Source organism: Mus caroli, chromosome 10 (genome assembly GCF_900094665.2).
Source record: "Mus caroli chromosome 10, CAROLI_EIJ_v1.1, whole genome shotgun sequence".
In the NCBI taxonomy this organism is placed as follows: Eukaryota; Metazoa; Chordata; class Mammalia; order Rodentia; family Muridae; genus Mus; species Mus caroli.
In genome coordinates, this window is record NC_034579.1 from 22,605,887 (window position 1) to 22,628,295 (window position 22,409).

Consider the following 22,409-nt stretch of genomic DNA (forward strand, 5'->3'; position numbering starts at 1 on the left):
GACCAAACCTAAGGATAATAGGTATAGAAGAGAGTGAAGATTCCCAACTTAAAGGGACAGTAAATATCTTCAACAAAATTATAGAAGAAAACTTCCCTAACCTAAAGAAAGAGATACCTATAAACTTACAAGAAGCCTACAGAACTCCAAATAGATTGGACCAGAAAAGAAATTCCTCCCATAACATAATAGCCAAAACACCAAATGCACAAAACAAAACCAAAAAGAAAAAAGAAAAAAAGAAAGAAAGAAAGAAAAAAAAGATAAAGAAAAAGAAAAAAAAAGGAAAGAATATTAAAAGAAGTAAGGGAAAAAGGTCATGTAACAAATAGAGGCAGACCTATCAGAATTATACCAGACTTCTCTCCAAAGCCTATGAAAGCCAGAAGATCCTGGGCAGATGTCATACAGATCCTGAGAGAACACAAATGTCAGACTACTATACCCAGCAAAACTCTCAATTTCCATAGATGGAGAAACCAAGATATTTCATGGCAAAACCAAATTTATGCAATATCCACAAAACCAGCCCTAGAAAGTATAATAGATGGAAAGCTCCAACACAAGGAAGGAAACAACACCCTAGAAAGAGCAAGAAAGTAAAATTCTTTCAACAAATCCAAAAGAAGAAAGCCACACAAACATAATTCTATCTCTAACAACAAAAATAACAGGAAACAACAATCACCATTCCGTAATATTCCTTAATATAAATGGACTCAGTTCCCCAATAAAAAGACATAGACTAACGGACTAGTTATGTAAACCGGACCCAGTATTTTGCTACATAGGACTCAAGAAATTATACTCCAAAGAAACAAATAACCCTATCAAAAAATGGAGAACAGAGCTAGACAGAGAATTCTCAACTGAGGAAACTTGAATGGCTGAGAAGCACCTAAACAAATGCCCCACATCCTTAGTCATCAGGGAAATGCAAATCAAAACAACCCTGAGTTTCCACCTCACACCAGTCAGAATGGCTAAGATCAAAAACTCAGGAGACAGCAGATGCTGTCAAGGATGTGGAGAAAGAGGAACACACCTCCATTGCTGATGGGATTGCACCTCTGGTATAACACCTCTGGAAATCAGTCTGGTGGTTCCTTAGAAAATTGAACATAGTATTCCCTGAGGACCCAGCTATACCACTCCTGGGCATATACCCAGAAGATGCTCTAACATGTAATAAGGATACATGCTCCACTATGTACATAGCAGCCATATTTATAATAGCCAGAAGCTGGAAACAACCCAGATGTCCCTTAACAGAGGAATGGGTACAGAAAATGTGGTACATTTACACAATGGAGTACTACTCAGGTACTAAAAACAATGACTTCAAGAAATTCGCAGGCAAATGGATGGATCTAGAAAATATCATCCTGAGTGAGGTATCCCAGTCATAAAAGAACACACATGGTATGTACTCACTGATAAGTGGAAATTAGGCAAAGAGCATGGAATACCCATGGTACAACTCACGGACTGCATGAAGCTCAAGAGGAAGGAAGACCAAAGAGTGGATGCTTTAGTCCTACTTAGAAGGGGGAATAATATAATCAAGGAAAGTAGAGGGTGGGAGGGACATGGGAGGAAGAGAGAAGGGGGAATGGAAAAAGAGGGACAGAGTATGGTATGGAAGGAGTTGGAGGAGATGTACAAGGGGTCAGGAAATTGAACAGAGGTGTGTAGTAATGGGGGATATGGAACTGGGGGGTAGCAACCAGAAAGTCGCAGATTCCAGGAAAGCAAAGGTCTTCCAGGACCCCACGTGTATGACATTAGCTGAAATACTCCACAAAGGGGAGGGACAACTTGTCAAGACCATATCTAGAGGTGAGGGGTGGGGCCACCAATCCATCTCAAAACTTTTAACCCAGAGTTGCTCCTGTCTAAAGGAAATACAGGGACAAAGAGTAGAAGAGAGCCTGAAGGAAAGGCCATCCAGAGACTGCCCCACCTGGGGAACCATCCCACATGCAGACACTAAAACCAGACACTATTGCTAATGCCAAGAAATGCTTACTGACAGAAGAAGCCTGATACAGCTGTTTCCTGAGAGGCTTTGCCAGATCCTGACCATTACATATACAGATGCTCTTAGCCAACCATTTAACTGAGCACAGAGACCGCAATGGAGGAATAGAGGAAGGACTGAATGAGCTGATGGGCCTTATCTGGCATCAATGGGAGGGGAGGCCCTTGGTCCTGTGAAGGCTTGATGCCCCAGTGTAGAGAAATGCTAGAGCGGTGAGGCAGGAGTGGGTGGGTGGGTGGATGGGTGGGTAGGTGAGCACCCTTATCAAAGGGTAAGGGGGATGGAATAAAGGGTTTGCACAGGGGCAACAGGGAAAGGGGATAACATTTGAAATATAAACAAATAAAATATCCAATTAAAAATAAAATAGAAAAAAAAGACATAAGTAGGCATACATATGAAATGGTATTATTTTTGTCAAATAGCCTAAAGAAAAACAGATGAACTTTCTGAAGTCATTGCTCTATAAACTTTAGAACCTGAGTAGCTGAGAAAATAAAAGCACAATAAAAGCATCCATGGGTAACAGCATAGTAAACAATGGTCAGTGATGGAAAGAGGCGCTAAAGTGCACACACAGAGGACATTGCTCTCCTCCAGGAAACTCCTACTGCCAACAAAAAGGCCTCAGAAAAGATGCTCAGGCTCTGAGAATGGTGTGAACTTTTAACAGAGGACAATAAACTTGCAATTTCTCCTATTATTATTTCCCACTTATTCACCTGAATGTATTTTTATTCTATGTGAATGTTCCCAGTTTTTAAACAACAAGAAACTCAAATATGTCATTAAAAGCAGTTAGGTGTAAGGAGCCGCCTTCACATTCGCCATTACAAGATGGCGCTGATGGCACTGACACCCGTGTTCTAAGTAGTAAACAAACAAGCTGCGCATGTGCCGGGGTAGCTTTCCACGCCATGTGCTCTGCCTTTCCCGTGACGACAACTCCGGCCGATGGGCTGCAGCCAATCAGGGAGCGACACGTCCGAGGCGGAGGACAGTCCTCCATAAAAGGGAGAGGGCTCCGCCATCTCTCTCTCTCTCTCTCTCTGGCTCCCTCTCTGGCTCTCTTCGCCACTGGCTCCTGATGGGGTAAGCAATAAAGCTTGTGCTGCAGAAGATTCCAGTTGCCCTGAGCGTGTTCTTACCAGGGGGGAACACAAAAGCGCGGGCAATAGTTAGGTGCTATGTGGTTTCCTTTTTTCATCTATCAAAGGAACAGGTGGGTAGAAAACATAAAGACTATCATCAAGGCCATGGGGCATCATGGCTCCATCCAGTAACATACAATGTTGTGGCAACTTCTGTGTTGGATCAGTAACTGAAAGATGATTTTCTTTTTTCAGTTTCCTCTGTGTGTGTGTGTGTGTGTGTGTGTGTGTGTGTGTGTGTGTGTGTATGTCTCTCTCTCTCTCTTTGTGTGTGTGTATATATATATTTTAAAATAAATATGGCATCTACCAGTTGTCCTCTTTAATAGATTAATAGATTTAAAGGTTAAAAAGGAGGTTGAGTAGCAGACTTTTTGGATCTTACATAGGAAATTCGAAATGGAAAACAATGATCAGTTATTAGTAATTTTAGTCTTGAAAAGCATTTTTGTAACCACGCCTGCCTTTCACCCTTTATCATTCCTTTGTTACCCACTGATCAACTGACATGGTATTTAGCACCTCAGAGTACTCTGTAGTGCAAGCCCTTGGTATCTAGGGTTATCAGGTCAAGGAAACAGTGTGTGGGAACAGAAGAATGTACTGTTCTTCTGCATAAGAAATACTGTCCCAAATTTAGCTCATGGCTTTGTTTCAATTGGTTGTGGTCTGGAAACACTTTCTGTGCTTAGTGCTTCTTCCAGAACCCCCCACCCCAGGAGTTTCCAGAAATTTCTATTCAAGTGAGGCTGAATGTGATGGTTAGTTTTAACTGTCACCTTGACACAACCTAGAATTAAGTGGGAAGAGAGTTTCATTGAGGGATTATCTAAATCAGGAGGGGATTATCTGGAGTGCCTTAACAGATGTGGGAAGGCCCACTCTAAATGTGGGTGATGTCTTCTGTGCCCAGAGGAAAAGGAACAGAAGAAGGAATCCTTTTTGATTTTGTTTGTTTGCTTGCTTGCTTGGGCTTCACTCTCATTGGACAGTTCCTGTATCTCATTGCTGTTGTTGCTGATTCTATCACTGATGTTAACACCAACTGAAGATCTACCAGGAATCCTCCAGGCCCTCATGGATCAAGCGACTACCAGATTCTCAGAATGTCTACCATGAGACAGCCGTTGTTGAGACATTCTTGACAGTATTAATCCAGTTTAATAAAGACCCTTTTAATATAGATACATTCTCTTGATTCTGTTGCTCTAGAGAGCCATAACTAACACACTGAGAATTGTGACTTAAGCATGCAAAAGAATTTTAGGACAAGTCAGTATAAGACTGAGCTGGAATTAATTAAGATAAGACTTAAACAGAGATGTAAGCATGGGAGTTTGCAAAAAGTGAGGCCACAGCCAACAGTGTAAACTACACCCTGTATCCTGAGCTGCATTTCCTATATTACAACACCACTATGTTGCCTGCTTTCCTAAAGGCCTGCAGGTTCCAGGGACCCCCGGTAAGCCTCTCTCTTCCCCCCAAGTCCTTGTCCACCAATGCATACTCTTGAAAGCATACCCAACAGTGCTAAACTGAACCTGGGGAGGCCAGCAGGCACCAGGGATTTGAAAAGCCCTGCTTTCCTCCCAAACCCCTGCACTTTATTCCCCTTAAACTGTTTCCTATACTGCATTTTCCAGCCAACCACTCCACCTGCTTTCCTGGCAGGTCACTGGCAGCAGGGACCACAGGCCATACAGGTAGTAGGGATCCCAGAGGTAAGGTTAGCATCCAAAACCCTATAGGCTACACATGTCACAAACAAACAAACAAAACCAGGAGAGACACCCTACTAGAGTTGAATACACCCAAGTCATTAGATACTGAGGCCACTTAGACCAAAAGAAAAAGAGAAAACAGAAATCAAGGGAACCCCCCTCCCTCCAAAAAAAAAAAAAAAAAGAAAACAAAAAACAAGGGAACCCCCCCCCCCCCAAAAAAAAAAAAAAATCAAGAAAACAAAACAAACAAACACAAAACCCATTCAACAAAGATAAACTCAAAACTCAGTATTTAAACCTAAAATATCCACAAAACCCAAATGGCTAAAGACCAGTGTAAGAAAATAATCAACAACAGCCTGGACAATTAGCAGTACCACTGAAATCCAGCTATCCTATTGCAGCAAGCCCCGGATATCCTAACACAACTGAAGCACAAGAAAATGATTTTAAATCCAACCTTATGATGATACAGGTCTTTAAATAGAGAGTGGATAAATCCTTTAAAAAATACAAGAAAATACAATCAAATAGGTGAAAGAAATAAAACTGTTCAACACCTGAAAATGGAAATAGAAGCAACAAAGAAAACACAAACTGAGGCAATCCTGGAGATGGAAAACCTAAGGAAGAGAACAGGAACTCCAGATGCAATTATCACCAACAGAATACAAGAGATGGAAGACAGAATCTTAGGCATAGAAGATAAAATAGCAAAAATCAATGCATCAGTCAAAAAATTTAAATCTAAAAAATTCCTGACAAAAAAAGACACAGGAAATTTGGGACATTATGAAAAGACCAAATCTAAGAACAATAGGAATAGAAGAAAGATTCCCAGCTCAAAGATCTAGAAAATATTTTCAATAAAATCATAGAATAAAATTTCCCCAACCTAAAGAATGAGATGCCTATAAATGTACTATATAGATTGCATTAGAAAAGAAAATCATCCTGCCACATAATAATCAGAACACATATAAAGGCAGACCTACCAGAATTACACCTGACTTCCCAACAGAGACTCTAAAAGCCAGAAGGCAAAGACAATGGTCTAAAAGACAAAAGATGACAGCCCAGACTACTATTCCCAGCAAAATGTTCAATCACCATAGAGGAAAAAAACAAGATTTTTCATGATTAAACCAAATGTAAACAATATCTATCTACAAATTCAGCCCTACAGAAAATACTGGAAGAAAACCCCAATGCAAGGAGGCCAACTACATGCAAGAAAACACAAGAAATAAAAATTTCACACCAGCAAAACCAAAAGAAGGAAAGCACATATATATACACAACCACCACAACATCAAAATTATAAGAAATAACAGTAATTGGTCTTCAATATCTGTCAACATCAATGAACTCAATTGTCTAATAAAAAAAAGACATAGGCTAACCAAATGGATATGAAAACAGGACCCATCATTCTGCTACATACAAGAAACACATGTCAGCAATAAAGATAGACATTTACCTCAGAATAAAATTCTGGAAAAGGTTTTCCAAACAAATGGACTCAAATGGAATAACCATTTTAATATTTAATATAATAGACTTTCAAGCAAAATTAATCAAAAGTGATGAGAAGGATAATTCATACCCACTAAAGATAAAATCCACCAAGATAACTTCTCAATTTTGAAAATCTATGCTCCAAATGCAAGGGCACCCACATTTGTAAAAATAACATTACTAAAGCATAAATCACATAAATCACCTGACACAATAATAGTGGGAGACTTCAACACTCTACTCTCACCAATGGACAGATCCAGGCAGAAACCAACAGAGAAATAATGAAACTAACAGATATTATGAATCAAATGGCCCCAAAAGAAATCTATAGAACATTTACCCAAACATAAAAGAATATATCTTCTCTGTACCTCATGGAACCTTTTCCCAAATTGACCATATACTTGGTCACAAAGCAAGTCTTAACAGATAAAAGAAAATTAAAATAACCCCCTGTATTTTATCTGATCTCCATGGATTAAAGGTGGACTTCAGAAAGAACAGAAAGCCTTAAAAACATGAACAATCTTCTTCTACTCAATGATTTCTGGATCAGAGAAAAAATAAAAAAAGAACTTAAAGTCTCTCTAGGGTTTATTGAAAATGAAGGCACAACATACCCAAACTTATGGGACACAATGAAAGCAGTGAGAAGAGGGAAGTTGATAGCTCTGAGTGCTTCTGAAGAAGTATAGCAAAATTCGAGGCTTTTAGGCTTGAGAGTGTGGTCTTTGTGGCTTAGTGCTCCAGGTGCTGGTCATAAAACAGATAGCGACATTCCTTCCTCCACCCACCTGCTTCCTGGGTTCAAAGAGTGTTCATTCGAAGAAAGTCACCCTGACCCACTCTGACCATTATGAGAACCTGCAATGCAAATGTGCTATTGTTAGGGGCTCTTAGAAACTGTCTTGAGAGATAACCTGACACTTGTGACTTTACACTTCCTTGTGACTCTTAACTGGTATTTTTGGTATTTTCCAACAACGCCCTCCCCACCTCCTTGAGTTGTGGTTTCTTCCTTTAAATACCCCCTTACTCAGCTACTCGGGGTGCCACGGTCCTCTACCCCTGCGTGGTGTATGACCGTGGGCCCGAGAGCACTCTTGAATAAAAATCCTCTTGCAATTTGCAGCAAGACTGTTTATTGTGGGTGATTTTGGGGTGTCGCCTCTCCTGAGTCAGAACGTGGGGGAGTCCTCACGTTGTGGGTCTTTCACTTCCATAAAGAAATTGGTGAGATGTCATACTAGGAACTTACGCAGCATATCTGAAAGCTCTAGAACAAAGAGAAGAAAACACACCCAAGAGAAATAGATGGCAGGAAATAAACTCAAGGCTGAAATCAAAGAGTTAGAAACAAAGAAAACAATATAAAGAGTCAACAAAACCAAGAGCTGGTTCTTTGAGAAAATTAACAAGATATACAAACTCTTAACCAAACTAAGTAAAAGACCGAGAAAGAATATCCAAATTAACAAAAGTAGAAATGAAAAGGGGGGCGGGCATAACAACAGACACTGAGGAAATTCAAAGAATCAGGTCTTAATTCAAAAGTCTGTACTCCACAAATTTGGAAAATGTAAAATGAAATGGACAATTTTCTTGATGGATACCTAATCAAAGTTAAATAAGATTAGGTAAACAATTTAAATAGACCTATATGCCCTTTCCTCCAGCCTTGAGTAGGCTAAACAGACCCACAACCTCGCCTGAGTCTCTGGCCTCTCTGCATTTGCAATTTCATACAGGAGGAGACTGCCCACTGAGCTTGCTTTGCAACATAATCAAGCTGAAACAAAGGATGGGGTCTTTGGGCTCCCCATAAAATACAGTGCTGAATATTAAACACTGAACCTTGATCAGAAACTTTTGTCTTGGCTTCATCCTTCTCTCCAACTTTGTCCATTTTCATTTCCAGCCCCTCTTTCAGGTAACCCAGTCTTTACAGGTACAGACTTATACCCCATAAGGAAATATGGAGACTTTTAATGATGAAAGGCACATGCCTTTAATCGTAGCACTTGGGAGGCAGAGACAGGTAGATTTCTGAGTTCAAGGTCAGCCTGGTCTACAGAATGAGTTTCAGGACAGCCTGGACTACACAGAGAAACAAAACAAAACAAGCCCAGAGGCAAATAGTTTTACCACAAAATTCTACCAGATATTCAAAGAAGAGCTAATACCAATACTCCTCAGATTATTACACAAAATAGAAACATAAGGAAAACTGCCAAACTATGAGGCCACATTCACCTTGATATCTAAACTACCCAAAGATTCAACCAAGACAGAGAATTTCAGACCAATCTACATTGTGAACATTGGTGCAAAAATATTCAATAAAATACTCGCAAACTGAGGTGGGCGGTGGTGGTGGTGCACGCCTTTAATCCCAGCACTCGGGAGGCAGAGGGCTACACAGAGAAACTCTGTATCGAAAAACAAAACAAAAAAAAATACTCGCAAACTGAATTCAAGAACACATCAAAAGCATCATCCACCATGATCAAATAGGCTTCATTTCAGAGATTCAGTAATGGTGCAATATATGAAAATCCATCAATGTAATTACCATACAAACTCAAAGAAAAAAAAAACATATCTCACTAGATGCAGAAAAAGCGTTTGTCAAAAACTAATACCCATTCATGATAAAAGTCTTGGAAAGAGAGAGACACAAGATACATACCCAAACACAATAAAGGCAGAATACAGTAAGCTGATAGCCAACATCTAATTAAACAGAGATAAACTGAGCAATTCCATTAAAATAATGGACTTCACAAGGACATTCACTCTCTGCATATCTATTCAATATAGTAGTTAATATTTTAGCTAAAGTAATAAACACTTTGGAACTCACTTTGTAGACCAGGATGGCCTTGAACTCAGAAATCTGCCTGCCTCTGCCTCTGCCTCCCGAGTGCTGGGATTAAAGGAGTGTGCCACCACACCCGTCCAACTTTAAATCTTTGAAGAAAGAAACTGAAGAAGATAGAAAGATCTTCTATGCCCACAGATCAGTAGGATTAACACAGTGAAATTGGCCACCTTAGTAAAATTAATCTATAGATTCTACCCAATTCCCATGAAAATTCCAACATAATCCTTTACAGAGCTTAAAGAACAATACTTCATACAGAAAAACAAAAACAAACAAACAAAACCAGGATAGCTAAAACAATCCTGTACAATAAAACAACTTCTAGAAGTATCACCATCCTTGATTTCAAGCTGTATGATAGAGCAATAATAATAAAAACCACATGGTATTGGCATAAAAACAGACAGGTTCACCAATGAAATCAAATTGAAGACTCAGAAGTAAATCCACACATTTATGGACACTTAGTTTTTCACAAAGAGGTCAAAACCATACATTTTGGGGAGAAAGCATTTTCAACAAATGGTGCTGGTCTAACTGGATATCTGCATATAGAATAATTCAAATACATCTATATCTATCATGCTGTACAAAATTCAAATCCGAGTCAATCAAAGACCTCAATATAATACTAGATGCACTAAATCTAAAAGAAGAGAAAGTAGGAGAAAAGCCTTGAATCTTTTGGAACAGGAGACAACTTAATGAACAGAACACCAATGCTTGGGCTCTAAGATCAATAATTGATAAATGGAACCTCATGAAACTGAAAAGCTTTTGTAAGGTGAAGGACATTGTCATAAGGACAAAAGAGCAGCCTGCGGAATGGGAAAAGATCTTCACCAACTCCATATCCTACAGAGAGCTGATATCCAAAATATATAAAGAGCTCAAGAAGCTAGTCTCAAAAAAAAAAAAAAAAAAAACACAACAACAACAACAAAAAAAAAACCTAAATAGCCCAATTTTAAAAATGGGGCACAGAGCTAAACAGAATTCTCAACAGAGGAATCTCTAATTATTCTAATAATAATGAATCTTCTAAACACTTAAAGAATGTTCAATGTCATCAGGGAAATGAATGTAAGTCAAAACAACTCTGAGATTCCACCTCAAACCAGGCAAAATAGCTAAGATCAAAACTCAAGTGACAGCAGATGTTGACAAGGATGTGGAGCAAGAGGAACATTCCTCCATTGCTGGTGGGAGGGCAAAACTGTACAACCACTTTGGAAATCAATTTCATGGTTTCTCAGAAAACTGGGAATATATCTACCTTAAGAGCCAGATAACCACTACTGGGCATATTCCCAAAAGATGTTCCACCATACCACAAGGACACTTGCTTAACTATATAAGTTCGTAGTAGCTTTATTTGTAAAACTGGAAACAACCTAGATGTTCAACAGAAGAACTGATAAAGAAAATGTGCTACATTTACACAAGAGATTATTATTCATCTTTTAAAAACAGTTTCACCATGAAATTTGCAGGCAAATGGATGGAACTAGAAAGATCATCCTGAGTTATGTAACTCAGACTCAGAAAGACAAACATGATATGTACTCACTTATAAGTGAATATTAGCTGTACAGCACAGGATTACTACGCTACAATTCACAGACCCAAAGAAGCTAAGTAACAAGGAGGACGCAAGAGGTCCTTGAATCTCACTAAGTAGATGGGATAGAATAGACATTGAGGTTAGTGGAGATAAAGAACTGGGTGCAGCAGGGTTGGGGAGGGAAGCAGGAGGGATCTTGGGGGAAAAGATGGAGATCAACAGTACTGGGAGAGAAAACTGGAGTCAGTGAGGGCGGGCATCTCTGAGAGGAGCTAGAAATGTAGGACAATGGAAACTCCCAGTAATCTATAAGGTGACCCTAGCTAATACTCCTAACAATGGGAAATATGGAACCTGAAAACACCATCTCCAGTAACCAGAAAAGACTTCCAATGGAGGAACCGGGACACCAATCCATCCACAAAACCTTTGACCCACAATTTATACTGTCTTCAAAATGTGCAGAGGTAAAGATGGATTTAAAATTGGGGGAATGACTGACCCAGCTTGAGACCCATGCCATGATAGAGAGCTTACCCCTAGCACAATTAATGATGTACTTGCGGACAGGTAGGTGCCTAGCATAACTATCCTCTTGGAGGCTTCAATTAGAAACTGATGGAAATGGATGTAGAGATCCATAGCAAAACATGAGCGCAAGGGATTCCTGTGGAAGAGGAGGAGGAAGGACTGAAGGAGCCAGAGAGGTCAAGAACATTGCAAGGAAATCTACAGAATCAACTAGGGCTCAAGAGACTGAACTACCAACCAGGGAGCATGCATAGGATGGACCTAGGCCCTCTGCACATGTGTAACAATTGTGCATCTTGGTCTTCATGCACAATTCCTAACAGCAGTAACAGGGGCTTTCTAACTATTGCCTATCTTTGGATCCCTTCCCCCTAACTGGGCTGCCTTGCCTAGCCACCTAGGAGAAGATAAGCTTAATCCTATCATAACTTGATATGCCAAGGCTGATTAATATCCATGGAAGGCTTCCCCTTTTTTGAGGAGAAAAGGAGAACTGAAGGGGAGGGGAGGGGAGGGGAGGGGACAGGGAGAAACTGGGAGGAGATGAGAGAGGGGAAGCTGCTTTGGAGATGCAAATTTATTTTAAAAAGAGAGAGAGGCCAGAGGAAGTTTAACCCTTACTTCGTGAGTAACACACAAATTGTGGGCATCACAAATTGGATTTGGTGGATTTGGGGGTGGACGGGGCACAAAGCTGTGAGGATAGACGTGGGAGGAATGGGAAGCCAGTATAATCTGGGTTCACTGTAGAGAATTCCTAAATAATTAATAAAAGTACTATGTTGGGAACAAAGAGAGAGGTAGGAGATTCAACCAGGGAAAGAATAAGACACACCTGAGAGTGCCACCATGGCTTCTCCAAGGATGCCTGTGCTTTGTATCTCAGTGGTAATCACATGGACAGCCTTGGTGACTAAATTAAGAGCTCAAAGAATTACTAAGAAGCACCTTTTCTCATTTTTGTGATGATAGACTATAGGGTGGCTTTAGAGGCACCTTGGACAGGATTGCAATGTAATCTGTCAAAACTATAGACCACAAAATGTATTTTTTTTTTGAAAGTCTAGATGAGGTTGAGTCTTAAAAAATGTATGTTTACATCTAGAAAAGGAGAATAGCCCTCTATACCTAGACCAAAAACATGGCATTAACAGTGTTTCAATTTTAACATTGTTATTCGAACCCTGCCTATATAAACAGGATATTGTCTTTGTGTAGTCAACTTTCCTTGCAAATGTTAACTGTGTTGCCAGTCTTGGCCATGTTTGAAAAAGACTTCAACCAGATTCTGGAAAGGGACTCCTTTCCTTACCAACATTCTTTTAGTTTCCCATCTGTCCTGCCTTGAATTGGTTTTTATCCATCCATCCATCCATCCATCCATCCATCCATCCATCCATCCATCCGTAAGTATTGAAGATGCACCCACAGCTCAAGCATGGTGAACAAGTTTCCCTCCTCTAGCCCTGAATTAGATTTTAATAAGTCATTTCCAAAAGATACTGTCAAGTACTTGAACTCTGTCCTAATAGACATTTCACTTGCTCTTTCGGAAGATGCTTCACAATCTTCTCTTAATTTGCTAGGATTCTAAATTACATGAACGTTTCAGGTTTTCAGTATTTTACTTTGACATCAATACAACTTCAGTAAATTAAATTTTACACTGGAATTACCAAGTTGGCTTTAGTGAATTATTTTCTAGCATCTTGTTGTTATCAAGTCTTCTAATGAGTGCTTCAATGATACCAGTATGAATTACAAACAGCTCCTTCTAGGAAACTGTTGTAAGACCACACAGATGCTAATAAAATGATGGCTGGTATTTGGCAGAAAATGTTATGTTTGGTTCTAGTAACCATGTACAACATGTTATTGTATAAATTCATCAGACTGAAGTATTTGCTTATAGTCAGGTTCAAAAGACATTGGTGGGACCCTCCACTACTGTTAGCGTCTTTTCACTGGGAATTGCTCTAGTTATCAGACTACAGGTCTCTCTCTCTGTCTCTCTGTCTCTCTGTCTCTCTGTCTCTCTCTCTCTCTCTCTCTCTCTCTTTCTCTGCTCTATACTTAGCACCCAATCTTTCTACAAGAAAATTCTTTGAGCTGGGTGTGGTGGTGCACACCTTTAATCCCAGCACTCGGGAGGCAGAGGCAGGCAGATTTCTGAGTTTGAGCCCAGCCTGGTCTACAAAGTGAGTTCCAGGACAACCAGGGCTACACAGAGAAACCCTGTCTCAAAAAACAAACAAACAACAACAACAACAACAAAGAAAATTCTTTTGAATGATCCTACTTTAAGGCTGAACAAATATTTTGTCCCAACGCCAGTAAGAGACTTCAAACCCCATGAAAATTTTCCACAAACAAGAGAGACTACTATCACTAGAAATGGTAAAATGAGTTACCCTGAGATCTGTCTGGGTTAGCAAAAGTCATAGGAATAGTTGATATAAACTCTGTAGCCTCTATGTCAATAATCTCACTTTACTAGATGTTGCTGTAGGCAGTGTCCCCTGATGCTATTGCATGAGTAGGATAAGGTAATGTCCCCTTCCCATCTTCTATGCCCCAGAGCAAGGTCATATTGGGATCTCTTTGAAAGTCTAAAGTGAGTGAGGGGGCATTTTTCAGGAAACACATTACTCCAGAAGTCGTAAGAGCACAGCTCTGCCCCCTGTGAAAGAAGTCTCTAGTGGACATGCCCCTTCTTGGTACAACACTAATACACCTCCTGTCAATACAGAAAAGCTCCTCTGGACCACCTGGACAGGCAGTTCAAGGAAGATATAATGCCATAGGTCAGAATACAGCATGAGATACACATCACAGCTCTCTCAAAAATGACAAGTCAATTGAAAAAATATAACCCTGTGAAAAATGGATATTTAAAATATGACATAATATCAATCACAGAGGAAAGAGAGAAATTTAAAACATATATATATATATACATATATATGTATATATATATATATCCAATACTTCTTTCAAACAGAGACTAATAATATCTGCAATGATAATAGTTGATAATCATATAAAAGCAGCTGTATATATATATATATATATATATATTTATATATAGTATATATATATGTTTAGAAATCATGGAAATGAAAAAATACAATCATTGCTATAAAAAGATAAGTACACAAGATAATTAGTGGTATAAATATGACTGAAGAGAAAGAATAATAACCTGAAAAATCACTGAGAAGCACATCCAAAATTCATCACAGGGAGCAGGGATGGAAACTATAGATGGTGTTATGAACTATGCTTAAGAAACATTAGCAGTCATTTATCTATCTATAGCCTATAAGTGAAATGCAGAAGAGAAAATCTGTAGACACCATGGCTGAATGATTGTTGGAAATGCGGACCTATGTGTTTCTAGATTTAACCAAATGGCAAGTGTAATGATGTCACTCAAATATAGAGCGGGAAGAAGGAAATTAAATGAGGTGTGTGATGAACATGAAGTTACTGGAAACAATTCAAGGGCAGAGGTGTTTCAGAATGTTGGTTATCTTGAGTCATGGAACCCACCATGAATAGGAGTGGTTCTGCTTCCCTGACCCATTGCACCCCAACTTCTGCATGATCATCCAGGGATTTGGTCTTGCTGATTATAAATCTTATTTATAAAACAAAAATCCAAATTGAAACCACAATCCATAAGTAATAAAGAAGAAAACGATCTCCCCAGATCTAACTCTTCCATTGTTTTCATAGGACTGCTGGCCAACAGAGATCACAAATTAAAATGATGAGAATAAAAAGCAAATGTATGGGACTGCAAAGCATTATGTTAAATGAAATAAACCAGACATAGAAAGGCACACAGATTGAACATGTTTTCTCCATATATAGTATCTAGATATGTGTGTGTGTGTGTGTGTGTGTGTGTGTAATGAAAGAAGTAAGGAGACCATAAGAAGGGAGGAAAAGATCTCAAGTGAAGCAAACAAGATAAAATAATGGGATATATATATTATAAAAGCAGATAGAAGGGGACTATGTTTGGGAGGAGAAACAGAACCAACAAGAGGGGGGAAAGGGACAGTGAAGGGCAGTAGAAATTTGGCAAATAATAATAATAACAAAAAAGAATAATCCTACATGCATGAAGAAGTACATTTCCTTGTATGCTAACCAAAACATTTTCAAAACAACAGACACCAAAGAAATTCAGAGCATAGATGGGCATAGTTTCAAAAGTCTAGACTCTAGTTAGAAAAACGAAGAGAAATGTGACTTTTAGGTTCTTCCAAACCAAGAAGAGATAATAAAACCAAGTAAAAATTAGCCAAAATAAATAGATTAACAGAGCAAAAACAGCCTTTCAAATAGGAAAAGTGCAGATATATTCATAACACAATTCTACAAATTTTCAAATAATTATAAACAATATTTCTCAAATTGTTTTAAAAATGGATACAGAATTAGCACTTTCAACGCCCTTTTACACTCTCTCTTGATGAGTCAGACCCACGTCTCTGGACCTGTTCTGTCCTCCAGGCCCATGCTTGCCCAGGAGACATATTTTTATGCTTTTCAGAGAGTCTGACAGATCTTTTATTCTGTACTGCCTTTTTAGACTCAGGCCAACTGAGAATTGAACCAGGAGACTTTCTTGGATTTCATCCAAGAAATGTTACATAGTCATTAAGACCCTCAAACCACACCAGTCTCCACGGAATTAGAGTAGCCCAGCTTCTCTACTCAATATGTAATACTGAGTAGTAAAAGACTGACCTGCTGACTCCCTCAATCTGATCCAAAACCAACCAAGTTCAGGAAACAGCAGAAGCAACTAAACCACCATTCAACATAGGCATAAAAGGCACACACAACCAACAAAATAGATTTACATGCCTAGATCTCATGGTAAAAGTTCAAACATTATGAAAAACCAAAATAATATCTCCTGCTCAAAGATAATCAGTCCTATAGAAATGTTCTCCAATGAAAATTACCTAGACATAACATAGAACACAAACTTTAAAAGAAAAATTATATACATGATAGAAGAATTTATGGATTTGAGTGACCATAGCAGGCACTGCTTTAATCTCAGCAGTCAGGAGGCAAAGTTAGGTAGGCAGGAAGGCAGGCAGATCTTGGTGAGTCCGAGGCCAATCTGATCTACATAATGAATGAATTCTGGGTCAATGAAAGCTACATAAGCAGATACAGTTTTTTTTTTTGTTTTTTTTTTTGTTTGTTTGTTTTGTTTTGTTTTTTTTTGAGACAGGGTTTCTCTGTGTAGCTGTCCCGGCTAGCCTCATACTCAGAAATCCGCCTGCCTCTGCCTCCCAAGTGCTGGGATTAGAAGCATGCTCCACCATGCCCAGCTGTAGATACAGTCTAAAAAAAAAACATTCAAGAAGGAATCAAGGAATTAAAGGTAGACTCAAGCAAGACATGAATGACCTTTTAAAAAGACAGAAATAAATCCTGACGACCAAGAAAATACAGATGAATGAAATTATGAAAACAATATAGGATTTGAACACTGAGTTCAATACAATGATAAACATTACTGAAAGTATCTCAATCTGAAGTGAAGAGAGAACTGAAAATGTCAAAGATCCAATTGGAAAACTCAAGTGAAAGTCTTACCAATCCAATGGATTAAGCACATAATATCAGAAGATGAAGATGAAGTAGAAAAATTATACCAGTTAATGAAAGAAAATGATACATTAAAAATACATGAAAAAGTTATGCATAAAATTTGAAACATGATGAAAAATCAATTCTTTGACTCTATAGGAACATGAGTAAGAGAAGAATCCCAGGTAAATGGCATAAACTAGATCTTCAACAACACCATGGAACCTTCCCTACATTAAAGGAAGACATACTCATACAGATTCCAGAATAACAATAAATACCAAATAGGATGAGAAAAGAAACTCCCCTTAGCATGCTATAGTTCAGACACTAAATATATACAACAAAGAGAGGGCATGGAAAGCTCTAGAGAAAAGCCCACTGCACATCACACATAAAGAAAATCCCACCAGGATTACAACTGAGTCCTCAATGGGAAAGACAAAAGAGAATGGAGTAGTCTACTTTAAGTTCTAAAAGCCCGCCAGGCGGTGGTGGCACACACCTTTAATCCCAGCATTTCGGAAGCAGAGGCAGGCAGATTTCTGAGTTCCTAGGCCAGCCTTGTCTACAAAGTGAGTTCCAGGACAGCCAGGGCTATACAGAGAAACTCTGTCTCAAAAAAACAAAACAAAACAAACCAAAAAAAAAAAAAAAAAAAGTTCTAAAAGATCAGAGATGCTAACCCAGAAGACAATACCTAGCAACACTACCTGGTATTGTTGACAGAAAAAGGACAATTTTTCTCCTAAACAAATGGGCTAAAAAATTCCTTGTCTACCAAACAGCCCAACCGAGAGTACTGGGAGCAAGGAAGACTCAAGAGAGGACTATGAATAGTCAAATGACTACAGGAAGAGAGCAAGTGGAATCATTGTAATGCTAAACACAAAACAGAACTAAGAATACAAGAAAACCTCCAACGTGACAGTCATCAATACACAGTTTTCAATAATGACTTTCAGTACTAATAATCTCAACTCCTTAATCAAAAGACACGGCTTAGTTGAAAGGACTGTGAAACAAAATTCATCCTTTTATTGTCTAAAAAAACCCACCTTATCTTCAATGTTAGGCAGCATTTTAGAATGAAAGAATGGAAAAAACATTCTAAGCAAATGGGACCAGGAAAAATTGGAGTTGTTTTCCTATTTCACAAGATAGACACCAAACCAAAATTAATCAAAAGAGATAAAAGGTACTTCATTCTGATCAAGAGAACAAGAAGACAACACTTCAATACTAATCATATATACACAAAACTCTTAGCATGTGCAGTTTCATAAAAAGTACACTACTAAACTTCAAGATTCATATTAATTCCCAACTCAAGAATAACTAATGATTGCAATACCTTACTTTCTTCAATTGATGGGTTATTTGGACATAATTTGGAAGTAAGTGACATCATATGTCAAAGGGACTGTCTTAGTCAAGGTTTCTATTCCTGGACAAAACATCATGACCAAGAAGCAATTTGGGGAGGAAAGGGTTTAATCAGCTTACACTTTCTACATTGCTGTTGACCACCAAAGATTGTCAGGACTGGAACTCAAGCAGGTCAGGAAGCAGGAGCTGATGCAAGGGCCATGGAGTGATGTTCTTCCCCTGGCTTGCTCAGCTTGCTTTCTTATAGAACCCAAGACTACCAGACTAGAGATGGTACCACCCACAAGGGGCCCTTCACCCTTGATCACTAATTGAGGAAATGCCCCACAGCTGGATTTCATGAAGGCACTTCCCCAACTGAAGCTCCTTTCTCTGTGATAACTCCAGCCTGTGTCAAGTTGACACACAAAACCAGCCAGTACGGGGACCTAAAAGATCTCTGTAGAATCTTCTACCCAGACACCGAAGAACACATATTATATTCCACAGCCCAGAGATATTTCTCTAAAGTAGATAATATATTGGAAAATGACACAATCTTGGTATATTTCTTGAAGCACTAGCCATAGCAAGAAGACAAGGGAAGAAAAAGGGCAATTTAAGAAATACCAATAAGAAGACAAATTAAATTATCCATGTTTGTAGATGGCATGATATTACAGATGATGGATTCCAAAAAATTCTACCAGAAAACTAGAAATAATCAACAAATTAAGCCAAATGGCAGGATTCAAAACCAATTTACAAAAATCATCCTTTCTATAAACCCACAACAAACATGCTGAGCAGGTAGTCATGGAAATACTTACATTTATAAAACTTTCAAAGAATTAAATATCTAGGAATAAACCCAAGCAAGAATGTGAAAAATCTTTACAATGAAACTTGAACAATCAGGAAAAAAGGAGACTAAAAAGGAAACTAGACAATGGGAAATCTCCCATACTCATGGATTGATGGAATTAATATTGTGAAGATGACCGTTCTACCAAAAGCAATTTACATATTAAATACAATTCCATTCAAAATCTTATGACATTCTTCGCAGAATAGAAAAACCTATCCTTAAGTTTATATGGAAGCACAAAGGATCCTGGATATTCAAAGCAATCCTGAATAAAAATAATTAAACTAGAGGGATTATCATTTTTAGATGTAAAATTATACTATAGAGCTATCCATAATAAAACCAGCATGACATTGGCACAAAAATAAGAGCAGGAGAGGAAACCCAAAGATGAGCACATGTTACTCCAAGCATCTTATATCTATCTATAATTCCACACAAAAATTAACTCCAAATGTGTCAAAGCCCTCTACCTCAATGTAAAGTTGAAGCTGTTGGAAAAAAGTGTCGGCAGTCTCCTACAACAACCATACAGGAACTGGAAAGGGGTTTCTGCACAGGATGTCTTCTGTTTTCCCAGGAGAATGGAAGTTTCACTCAGAAATTGACAAATTGCCCTTCATAAAACTAACAGTCTTCCACAGCATAGGAAACCATGGGCAACAGGGAAGCCCATGGATTATCATCAATAGCTGATAGAGGATTCGTACATTTGAAGAACTCAAAACCAAAGTATTGTACAGATGAAGAACTCAAAATCAAGGTATTATACAGACGAAGACCTTAAAATCAAAGAGTCAACAAAACAAATGACCCAGTTTAAAGAAATGAGCTATGGATTATGGATTTCAACAGAGAGTTCTCCAAAGAAGCAATAAAAATAGTTAAGAGACATCTCAAAAATCATTCAAGGTCCTCAGCAATCAGGGAAATGCAAATTAAATTTACTTTGAGGTTTTCTCTTAATCCAGTCAGAAGGGCCAAGATCAACAAAACAACCACCAAAATGTGGGAGGAGATTTGGGAAAAGGGAACCTTAAATCATTGCTAGTGAGACTGCAAACTGGTACAGTTACTCTGAATATCAGTATGGAGATTTCTCTAGAAGCTAAAATACGATCAACCACACAACCTAGCTACACCTCTCCTTGACATATACCTAAAGGACTTGACATTCTACTGCAGAGACACATGCTCAGCTGAGTACACAGTCACTTTATTCACAGTAGTTGAAAATTGGAAACAACTTAGATGTCCTTCAGTTAATGAATAGATAATAAAAATGTAGCATATATGCACAATGGAATTCTATTCAGCTGTAAAGAGAAATTATATCTACAACTAAATAGATGAAATTGGGAAATACTGTACTAAGTGAGATAATGTGGACCTAGAAAGACAAATGCTACATACTCTCTCTTATGGACCCTGGCTCTGACTCTTTGGATTTGAGAATATAATCTGGAGTAACTACAGAAGCCAGGAATGTAGAAAGGGGCCAAGGGGTGGGGCAAAGGAGGAGGATCCCTAGAGGGAGGAATAATAGAATATTGAGTCTATGAAGGGGCAGCGGGGACTGTGGAGAACAGGGAGAAGAGATAATCAACCAACAGTTAGGATATTTGAAAATGACATTGGAAGTCATATTTTGGGGAGGGGGTGTGCATCAAACTTTATTGATGATATTCAAGAGACTAGGGAGGGCTCCCTAGGCCCCTCCTGTTATGGGGGTCTGGGATGGAAATTGTGAGGGAGATGCTCAGTGATGGGGACCAAGTTGGAACAGGTACGCCTTGGGGTGGGTGGTCTAGGGTTTCTTACTCCTTGGAGGCCATGTAGGCCGTGAGGTCCACCACCCTGTTGTTGTAGCTGTATTCATTGTCATACCAGGAAATGAGCTTTACAAAGTTGTCATTGAGAACAATGCCAACCCCGGAGCATCAAAGATGAAAGAGTGGGAGTTACTGTTGAAGTCGCAGGAGACAACCTGGTCCTCAGTGTAGCTCAGGATGCCCTTTAGTGGGCCTTCAGATGCCTGCTTCACCACCTTCTTGATGTCATCATGCTTGGCAGGTTTCTCCAGGAGGCATGTCAGATCCACAATGGATACATTGGTGTTAGGAACACAGAAGTCCATGCCAGTGAGCTTCCCGTTCAGCTCTGGGATGACCTTGCCCACAGCTTTCACTGCACCAGTGAATGCAGGGATGATGTTCTGGGCAGCCCCACTGACATTAGGCCACAGCTTTCCAGAGGGGCCATCCACAGTCTTCTGAGTGGCAGTTATGGCATCGACCGTGGTCATGAGCTCTTCTATGATGCTAAAGTTGTCATGGATGGCCTTGGCCAGGGGGCTAAACAGTTGGTGGTATAGGATGCATTGCTGACAATCTTGAGTGAGTTGTCATATTTCTCATAGTTCAAACCCTTCACAAACATTGGGGAATCGGCAGAAGGGATGGCGAAGATGATGACCCTTTTGGCCCCACCCTTCAAGTGGGCCCCAGCCTTCTCTATGGTGGTGAAGATGCCAGTAGACTCCACGACATACTCAGCACCAGCATCACCCCATTTGATGTTAGAGGGGTCTCGCTCCTGGAAGATGGTGATGGGCTTTCCGTTGATGATAAGATTCCCATTCTCAGCCTGGACTGTTCTGTTGAATTTGCCATGGCTGAAGTCCTACTGAATAGACCATGTAGTTGATGTCAATGAAAGGGCTGTTGATGGCAACAATCTCTACTTTGCCAAGTGTAGAGCAGAAGGCAGCCCTGGTAACCAGGAGCCAAATATGGCCAAATCCAATCACATCGACCTTCACCAGTTTGTCTACAGAACAAGACTGGCACTGTACAAGAAGATGTAGTTGTTTCTTGAACAGGGAAGAGCAGAAAGTGGAAGTCATATTATTTTGAAAGTCTATATGCATATAATGAGGTGTGTATATGTGTGTGTGTGTGTGTGTAACATTGATAATTATAAAAGGAGTCATAAAGTTGAGAGGGAGTGGGAGGCCCCAGAGAAGTTATTGAGGGGTAGCAGGCAGGTGGGTGGAGGTAAGAGTGAAAATGATGTACATACGGCAGTCATGTAGGAATTCTCAAAAGAATTAAATTAAAAAAGAGTAAAGATAGT

General features: G+C 39.2%; 1 pseudogene; it reads right to left on the reverse strand.

Annotated features, from left to right (window-relative positions):
- Positions 1–21,160: 21,160 nt before the first annotated feature.
- Positions 21,161–22,179, reverse strand: LOC110303454 (annotated as a pseudogene).
- Between the last annotated feature and the right edge of the window lie 230 nt (positions 22,180–22,409).